This window comes from Falco punctatus (assembly GCF_963210335.1).
Source record: "Falco punctatus genome assembly, chromosome: 4".
Classification (NCBI taxonomy): Eukaryota; Metazoa; Chordata; class Aves; order Falconiformes; family Falconidae; genus Falco; species Falco punctatus.
The window spans coordinates 85,472,156-85,481,745 of record NC_137583.1 but is presented as its reverse complement, the minus strand read 5'-3'; the positions used below and the strand labels follow the sequence as shown (position 1 = coordinate 85,481,745).

At 42.4% G+C, this 9,590-nt stretch overlaps 1 long non-coding RNA gene across 1 annotated transcript in view; it reads right to left on the bottom strand.

Annotated features, from left to right (window-relative positions):
- Positions 1–316: 316 nt before the first annotated feature.
- LOC308063326 overlaps positions 317–9,590 on the bottom strand; it is a 37,700-nt gene continuing 28,426 nt past the window's right edge. The window contains exon 2 of the long non-coding RNA XR_013927924.1: positions 317–9,590. This exon is cut by the window's right edge and continues 21,263 nt beyond it. This is a non-coding gene — a long non-coding RNA (uncharacterized lncRNA).

Below are 9,590 nucleotides of genomic sequence, written 5' to 3'. Positions count from 1 at the left end.
AATCCGATAGCTGGCTGAACACACTCAAAGGCCCAGATACAGGGAGGAAAAACTTGAGGAGTATAGTGTGGAAAGAGACTCAAACACTGTGGGAACTGCCAATCTGCAAAGCAACTGTAGAAAGCTTAATGTGCAAATTAAAACAATCAGTGACTCCTTCCCAAGTTATTTAACTAAAAATGACTTTTAGGAGGTAAGGGTGGCATTTTTTGTGAATATTTGGACCTGGCTGGATGCATATCAGTTAGATTTAGGATCGACCATTTGTCTCAGACTATAGATGTTCAAATTCCATTTTTTGGCTTCCCCCCCCCCCCCCCCCCCCCTTTTACTTTTCAAAACAGGTTTAAAATAACAGCTAGGGTGAATCTTAATGGGTTAATTCAACTCTTTACATATAGATGAGCTTGAACCAAACCTTGGAGTCAAACATCTGTGAGCTTTGGGGAACTCCAGGTTCATGCTTTGCAGCTGAAACTCATCTTGGTTTTAAATAACATTTTTGTGACAGATGCCAAAACTTCCCATGAGCAATTCCTCCCCCCTTCCCCACCCAAGTCAAACCAGAATATCACTGCAGCTTCATTCTGGAGTTTTTTTTCCCCTTGATTTTTCTGCATAGTAGCTTATGGCTCTTTATTAAAATGTTGTAATCCAAACCCTCTCTGAGTGTAACCTGAGATAATTCCCTTCTTATGCATCCCCCTCCTTGAACTGCAAAAGGTAATTAGTGCTTCTTCTGAATTTTGTCTTTCCTTTTTCCTTCCCCTGCTTCAGCTTACTCTACTGAATTTTGACTTGATATGAATTACAGCTGGGTATCTGGTCTAAATACTTAGTAATTTAGTTTCTGGCCTGGTAACCTTATTTTATAGCACGTTGTATAATGGAACCTTATGGAACAAGCTGATATAGGTTAATGTGAGGGGCCAGGTGTGCATGCCTGTTAATCATCTTAAATATCCATTCAGTATCTCTTGATGCTATTAACATGTTTGTCCTTGATTTAATATGCAACAGGGAGGGGGACTGTGATAAAAAATAAGTATTGACAGAGGAAGGCTGAAACCAGTATATAACCCTGAATGTCCCTCACAAACAAGCAATAAAAAAAAAAAAAAGGAAAATGGCAAAACCAAAGAAGATCTCCCAGCTGATTGGATCCTCAGGTTAAATTCAAATCCTATAAATGGATTCTTCTGTGTATGTATACACATATGCATTTACATATACATGGCACATATACCAGTTTTTATAAGCCTACATGGTTGCAGAAAAACCTTGGAGGAAGTTTGTGTGTTGGGGTATAGATACGTACAGCGCTAAGCTGCGCAGTCAATGAGATGGATTCAGTGCCTTATTAAACCGTTCCCAGTTTATCACTGTGGGGCAGGATCCAGGAGCTTAAACCATCAGGAAAGCAGCAGGACCTGTAATACCAGGGGCAAAAGGATTTCTGCCGCACCTATCGCGATCTGTTGGAGCAGCTCTACACTAGCAGATACACTAGAATCTGGATACACATACACTAGAATCTGGATCTACGTTAGCTGCAGAACCTAGCTAAGAGCAGATGGCAGCTGGTAACTGGCTCTGTTATGATCATCTGTATCCGTAATGTAAAAGATCTGCAAGCACTGGCTGATGGCAGTATCAGACTCATAATTTGTAGGGAAAGTTGTAGCTAGGGAGGCCCCGTACCAGCTGCAGCCACAGATCTGTTGTCTTTTACCGTTTTGGGGTGGGATTTTTTTAGATTACTGCACTTTGCCCTTTGTATGAGTTTCTGTCCTATCTCCACCTGCGTTACAAGTTAGTATGGCCTCCGCCATCCTTGTACCTGAGTGCCTTGCAGTTTGCAATATTCTTATCTTCACAGCCACCTTTTGATGTGAAGAGGTGTTTATATTCCTATCTCCCCAAGGATAAGGAGATGTGATGCATGATGAAGATCTTAGTGCTGCTGTTCATTGTCACTGCTGGCTCCTCTGTTATTTATTTACATCAGTATTTGATCTGAAGTCTTCCTGGTTGTTGCCTTTAATCATGTATTCCTATTGTTTCCTCTCTTCCTCCTTTTCTCATTTCCAGGGTTTATTACTGTCTTTAAAGTTGGCTTCAGCGGATGTACTCTTTGGAGCATGCACTGAGTAACACTCTGAGAGAGATAATGCCTGCTAAAGGGCTTCAGGAACACCTGTGCTGGTGTATTGGGGGGCAGAAAGGGAGATATTCTTCTGAACTACAGGCACAAGAGGCAGTAAGAGTTATGATTGTTAAATCCAGGACCTCAGGGGGTTTCCAAACGCATAGTTCTGTCAATTTAATTAAACTGTGATTATCTTTCTTCTTTTGCTTCTTCTCCTCCCTTTATTCCTTATACCGGCCTTAATTAAGACAATGCAAAAGTTTTTATGGGCATTTTCTTGACTTAAACGAGGCATCTATTGATTCAGCTTTGTCAGTTAGGAGCAACAGTTGTCATCAACAGATCACCTTCCCTACCAGTTGCTGAGATAATCTTAATCACAGACATTAATTATTTCATCCTATTTTCAAGTCTTTGCACAGATTTCATAATCTTATTTTGCCACTTCTTTCTATCTTTATTGCTTGCTTCTAGTAGCAAATATATTTTATATATATTAATATAAATTTGCAATGAGGAATTATAGCAAATATTCCTCATTGCAGAGGAAATCAGCCACTCTGTTTATTTTGGCTCAGCTTCTGTAGGATCAATCATGCTGGCAGGATGACATATGATGGCAGTGAAAGTGCAAGACATTTTTTTCCAAGCTTCTTTGCTGTTTTGGATCTAGTTCCAAGCTTCTTAATGCCACAGAGAAAATACTATTAATATATTGTGATTCTTGGCATTTTCTGAACATGCTGTTGGTGCTCAACAAGTGACTTTCCTTCCACGTGACATGTGGAATTTCAGGGCCAGGTTCCCATTCCTCTATGTACATGTCAGATCAATGTAGATATGACGAAGCCAAATAATGACATGGTTTTCCGTAGTTTCTCAGGATTAGGTGCTGTATGACTGCAATGAGAAAACAGCTCACCATGTCTGCCTCCTCTAACAAATGTTTGCAGTAGCACCAACACAAGAGAACAGGCAGAGCAGTGGCAGTACTGAGCGCCTTGGCAGATCACTGGCACTGCTATCTTTGTGAAGGCTTTGCTTCCTCATCCAGTTCCTACTATGTCTTTAATTTGTTTAGCATACAGCGATTCTCATTATTCTTAATAGGAGCTGTTGAGAAACGAGTATTTTTGAAAATCTGCCTGTACATGCTTAATGAACATGCTCAAGGGAAATCAAACATTTGGGATTTCTATTGAAATTCCTTATTGAACCCCAAAGACTTTTTTAAGCAGGAAGAATAATTACTTCATGCAGAAAATATGTTTTCCATGTGCCTTGCTCCTTCTCCCCTGAATCTTTTTCTCAGTTGCTCTGTGAGCATATTTTCACCGTGGTTTTGACATATTTTAACTGCATTTTACTGCCCATGGGCCAGTGTTAGAGTAAGGAAACAATACAGTTTTCCATGTCAAATCTGTATGTGGTGTACCACTGGTGCCACTCATTCCAGTTCCTACCATTTGGGAATCCAAGATAGGTGCTGGAAGTACTCGTTTAACACCCAGGAAAGTACCTAAATTCTGACACATGCTCCAGCAACCAACAGTGTTTTACACAGAGGTGTTTGCCACCTAGCACAGATGGTAGGGTTTTTTTCTGGTTAGGACAAAAGGCATCTCAAGTTATAGATCACCTGCACTGCGCCCCTTTCCATAGAGTCCGTATTTTAATTCATTAGGACTCATCATGATCAGTGTCATTTTCCTCCTCCTGCATTAATTACTGGGAGAAGGGGGAAGGAGGGCATCTTTCTCATTGTGTGCTAGCCTCAGAGGGTTTCCAGGATGATGCCTACGCAAGCAGCACCACAGTGGAAAGTCTCCTTCTCCTCGTTGTGGCTATTTTTGCCCTCGGAAGGAAATCCCAACCATTTTTCTCTGGTAAAAATTTTGGTAGCTAGAGCAAGATCATTAGTGTCCACTGATTCTGTGAAGGCACCAAAACAGTAAAAGTGGTGGTGGATGCAGTTGTACAACAGCAAAAATTAGGAACTCTTCCTCTCCTCTGCCCTCCTCAGCCCAGTCTGAGCCTTGCCTGGCTGGTCTCTGCACTGCAGTTGCCTTGTTTTGACGTGGCCAAAATGATCAGAAGAGTTCAGCTAGGAAAATGTCAGTCTCCTGGCTTCATGTGTGAATCACTGTCTCTGCATACCTGCCGGCAGCACCTTTCTTCAGCGCTTACCTGTCCTAATGGTGATCTCAGTGGAAGGCATGAGTCACTTGGGGTGTTTGTGAGTCACCCAGCCCAATCTGAAAACCTAGATAACAGCAACAATGTTGTGGAAGAATTACGACATGTAGTAGAAAACATGGTAATTCCATTAACTTGAAATCCATCTGTAGGTTATTGTAACAGGGTGCAATTGTCAGTGTGCTCTAGAAATGGCTTTAAGATTTTATAAAAAAAAGTGTTACCTATAAAATTCTATAGGACTTTGATCTCTCTAAAGCCCTAGCTTCATTTGGGGTTGTTTGCCACCTTCTGGAGCAGTCTTTCACAACAAAGAATCATAGTGTGTTTGATTTTTCACTCCTTCCAAATTAACTTTTGGCTGAGCTCCTCTGTCCTGCTGACTGGTGTATATGATCTTGAGCTGAAGTAATTGGGAATCACAGAATGGTTGGGTTGGACTAGATGATCTCCAGAGGTCCTTTCTGCTAAAGCAGCTTCACCTAGAGCAGGTTGCATAGAGTCATGTCCAGGTGGGTTTTGAATGTCCCCAGAGAAGGAGACTGCACAGCCTCTCTGGGTAGCCTGTCGTGCTCTGGCACCCTCAGAGTGAAGAAGTTCCCATGTTGCAGTTTGTGCCCGTTGCCCCTTATCCTGTCACTGGATGCTACTGAAAAGAGCCTTGTCCCATCCTTTTGACACTCACCCTTAAGATATTTGTAGACTTTGATTTTGATTTGAGTAGAGCCAAGATTTTGGCTTCAGTGTCTTGCGCCTATTTCTGATGAAAACCTTGAACCATTTGACATATAATCTCTGAATTTGCCCTACCATTTTAGCTGCTCAAAGGGCTTTTTATTTGCAAAGCCTAGCATATGTGCTGCTTGTTTGTTTTTTAATTCAGGCTGGCCTTGAAAAATGATAAAACCAGACTGAAATAACAAAGCTACTTCTCTTGTTTTACTTGTAGAGCTGAGATAAAGCTAAGCAAATGTCAGCCAGATTTAATTCAAAAAGAAAAATAGCCTTCTATCTTAGGTGCTAAACTTAACTTTGAATAATAATGAGCCCCTGAAACTGCTGATAGGTAGACTCTTTAACTGTAAAAAAAAAAAAGAGCGGAGAGTAGGTCCGGGAACTATTACTGTAATTCAGTGATGCTGGACACAATAGGGAGCAAGATCTGCATTGTTAATAATGAGTGATGAAATGAGATCTCCACGTATCAGCTGTATCCTTTGCCCTCTCCTGGAGAAGAGGGGAGCGTGGGATGGGTACAGTGGCTGTCCTGCCTCCTGGCTGCCCAGAGCAGCCCTTCGTCCCGGGCACGTGACGTGCCCTAGCATGTTGTGTTCAGCTGGAGCAGATGAGTGGAAATGACGCACCAGGGTGATGGTGCCAGAAGCATGGTGGAAAAAAAAGAAAACCACCAGCGTTTCTAGACAGGGCTTTTTAAGCTGCTCTCACGACAGGCATTTAGGAGAGATAAGGGTACAGCCATGCTTTTCTTATTTGCTGTTCTTGCCTGAGAAGGTAATCTTTCTCAGGGACAAATGAGGGAAACTAATTACATTTCTGAGAAAGGCAGCAGAGAACAGCAATGAGCTTCCTACTCTGTGTGTGCGGGACACACACACACGTCTTCTCAGTTTCCCCGGTTATTCATTATATGTCTGTAGCTTGCCTGATTGAACTCTGAGAGGTTATCACTTCTAACAAAACAGTCATTAGGGCATACTGATTTTTTTCTTTTTCTTTTTCTTTTTTTTTTTACCCCATCAACTGTCCCAGTGGCTCAAAATTGTTAATGTTTATTAACGGAAGAAAGTCAAAGCACGAGAAGAAAATCAATCTGTGAACTAACAGGATGGGGAAAAAACCCACCCTGTGACTGCTGGTTCTTGGTGTGCAATTAACTATTCATCAGAAGTGTGCTAACAGCCTCATTCCAAATAGCTTTTGTGATAAATGTGGTGTCCAGAAAAGGTCCAAAGATAATGGTAAAAGTAAAGACTGTTTTCTGCCAGCTAATTGCATAGTCTAGGAACCTCGGTTATAACTGGATCTAGGAAAATTTTCGTGAGACACATGCATGGTTTTTAACTGCCATGTCTAGCTTTGCTGCTAGATGTGTCAGAGGAAAAGATAAGAGCTATCTTTTGAATGCGTTTTAATGGAAAGCCTATGGGTTAGGCTGCAGTCATTGCTCAGATTAAATTGCAGTTCAGTCTGTGTGTGCCCAAGAGGCTTTGGTCATCCATGCCAGTGCTGAATTCAGTCTGACGAGATGATTTTGACATAGTGAGGGCTTGAGGACTGGCATGTTTTCAGAGCTTTATATTCTGCCTTAACTGCCACATTGCTATCAGGATCAATGGGTGTTGAGCAATTAAAACCAACACTTCTTGGTTTGAAATTCCGTTCCTGAGTGTCATAGTGGATTTATAGTTTACTACATGCCATACTGAAAGGTTATGTCCAGGGCATGATGTCCATCTGTAATCAGCCAGAAATACAGATGCTGGGATTTCTTCACAGCTGTAATAACATTACCGTAAGATGTAATGTGTGGGACCGCTCATGTCAGCTCCATAGATCATAGATAGTCTCTGGAACAGGATGCCTAATCAGATCAGATTCCTAATCCTGTCCCCTGAGGTCTGAGTGTGTTCAAACTTCCAGAAACCTCCCCCTGGGGAAGTCTGGGGGAGAGGGAGGGTGAAAAATAGGACTCCAGACACTTGGTCCTCTCCTCTTTAATCCTATCACCTTCAGTACTAAGCTTCTCCTGGGTGACTTGGGTGCTGTGTCCCAGTTCTTACTTTGTGCCTCAGCTGTCTTCTGAAAGCCCTGTGCGTTTACTTACTTGTCTGGTTTCGGCCATACCCTACCATCTCATGTGTTATTACAGTAAAGACAAGTTGAGGAGAAGCTCACTTAATAGGCTTTTGTTTCTGATTGATGATTAATTTGTTCTGAAGAGAAAAAAACCCTATAATCTGATTTAAAATACTTTTTGTTTCCTGTTAGTTTTTAGATAGCAGATTTATATTATGAGAAAAAGTCACAGGGATGAAAAATTGCAGTTTTCCATTGTGTATGAAAATATTTTGCACAGCTTGTAGAGAAGTGACATAGGATAACAGAAGCTGAGTACCAAGGCCAGTGAAAATGTTTAAACTTCTAGTGCCGGAAGGTCAGGCTGTAAAACAAACATGTGCTGCCCCATCAGGTCACTTCACAGGATTCCATCCTGCCAATTTTGCTTTTAAATGCTTCTGACTGATGCGACTTCTGTTAAATCTGCTTCCTAAACGTCAAGCTGACATCCATCTCCTAAGTGTTTTATAATGGGAATTCCTGAGTTCTGTACTGGGCAAAATATTTCTGGATGGTCAGAAAACACCTCTTTTTACATCTTAAAACAAGGGCTCATCTAGACCGGATATATGGATAAAACTTTTCCATAGTTTAGTGGGCTTACGTGTGTGTTACTTAGAGCAAAATGTAATCTTCATTTGCAAATGTCTAAAACATGAAATGTTGTTAAACACAGCACTAGGAAACACGGGATTAGGACCCCAAGGGAGTGAAGAGGGGAATGACATTGCGTGTACGTCTCCTCACATTCCTAGATCAATGCCATTTTGCACCGATTCTGCCACTTTGGCTGCCTGGGTTGCACAGTTTTGAGGTTTCCTGCTTAGCTGCTCCCCCACACCCCCACTTTCCCCTTGATGCAGTTTGGTTCCTCCAAGCTGGCCAGCAAAGCCGTTTGGGAGTTCTGCCAGATCCTGGCACAAACACGCTCTGCAGTCAGCCCTTTGCCTAGCAGGAACGAACTTACCGTGGGGGTCCCAACACCATCAAGTTTCAAGTATACTTTGCAGCACGAACCTAAACTTGGATGTGGCCTCATCTTCTTTCTCGTGAATATGATATCTGATTAATTTTATGCACATGTTGCAAAGGACCAATCTTTGTTTGTCCAGAGCCTGATGTATTTAACAGCTTGGAGAACGAAGACAACGCCAGCTACATCTGCTTCTCTTAGGCGTGTAGAAGATATGTAACTCTCCAATGTAAGCATAGAAATGTGTGTATGGAAAATATGTTCTAAATCTCTGCTGAGGAAGTAGTAGTGCCCAAAAGTTAAAGGAAAGATCTTTTTAGCTTAGGCTGTTCTAATCAAAACCATTCAAGGTACCCAAAAGAGACATTATTAAATTCATTTGACTTTTACCTGAGCATTGGCAAGCTTCCCCAGACCTGTCCTGAGCCCCGCTATGAATGACTCCGGAGCCTGGGAAGCAGTATATGTTGGAGCGGTGTTTGGATCTGCAAAGACAGCACATGTTCAGCTGTGTAAAAGCAGAGCTGAAAGGATCCGCAGCCTAATGTGTGGTGGTTCTTGCACCAGCCACATGGGAAGATGTTTTTGTTTAAATTTACCAGTGAGAGGGAGGAAATGTTGCTAGGATTCTGGGAAGCTTCTGCTTGGGACTTAAAAGGGTGACGCCTCTCTGGTAGACAAAAAGCAGAAATATCAACACGCTCTGAAGGAATTAAATCATCTTGGCTGGGATGAACTAAGATTTACAGTGCAGATTTATCTCTGCTCCATGAATCCAGGGGAGCCCAGCTGAGCACATTCCCCAGCCAGTACAGCATCTCGCAGTGCAGACCAACAGGCAGATAGGTCCAGTCTTGCACTTTTCACCTGTCTGCCCAAGGTGAAAGTGCCTGTCTTCCCAGAGCTTACCCATGGCGGGGTGTACGTGCACAGGAACCCTCTCAGGCACCATAATCAATCTGGGATAGATTCCAGCAGTTTCTCTTCCTTTCCACAATAAACCACTATGTAGGTTGACCATCCCTATTCGCACCATGAACTATTGTGTGACTAAGTTTAAAAGATCCTTTCTGCAGGCAGGAAGGCATTTGTGATTATCTCTGGCTTGGGGCTATTGCTTCAGTAGCTTTTTAGGAGGTCTTGAGAAATCAGGTTGGAATTTCTAACTGTTTGTTGGATGAAGAGTGATGCCTGGTGAGGTTACTGAGGACAAAGATTGCTGCACCAGGAAGCAGCTGAGGACCTAAAGGTTAAATCCCCGCTGGCTGTAGAAGACCAAGAATGAAATCGCAATAGCTATACAGTATGCCATCTTTCATAAGACTATTGTGCAGAGCAAACCACTTTCACAGCAGGGTATCCTCAACTGCATTCTTCACTGCCAGTCACGTCTGGGTGGGCTCTGGCTCCCTG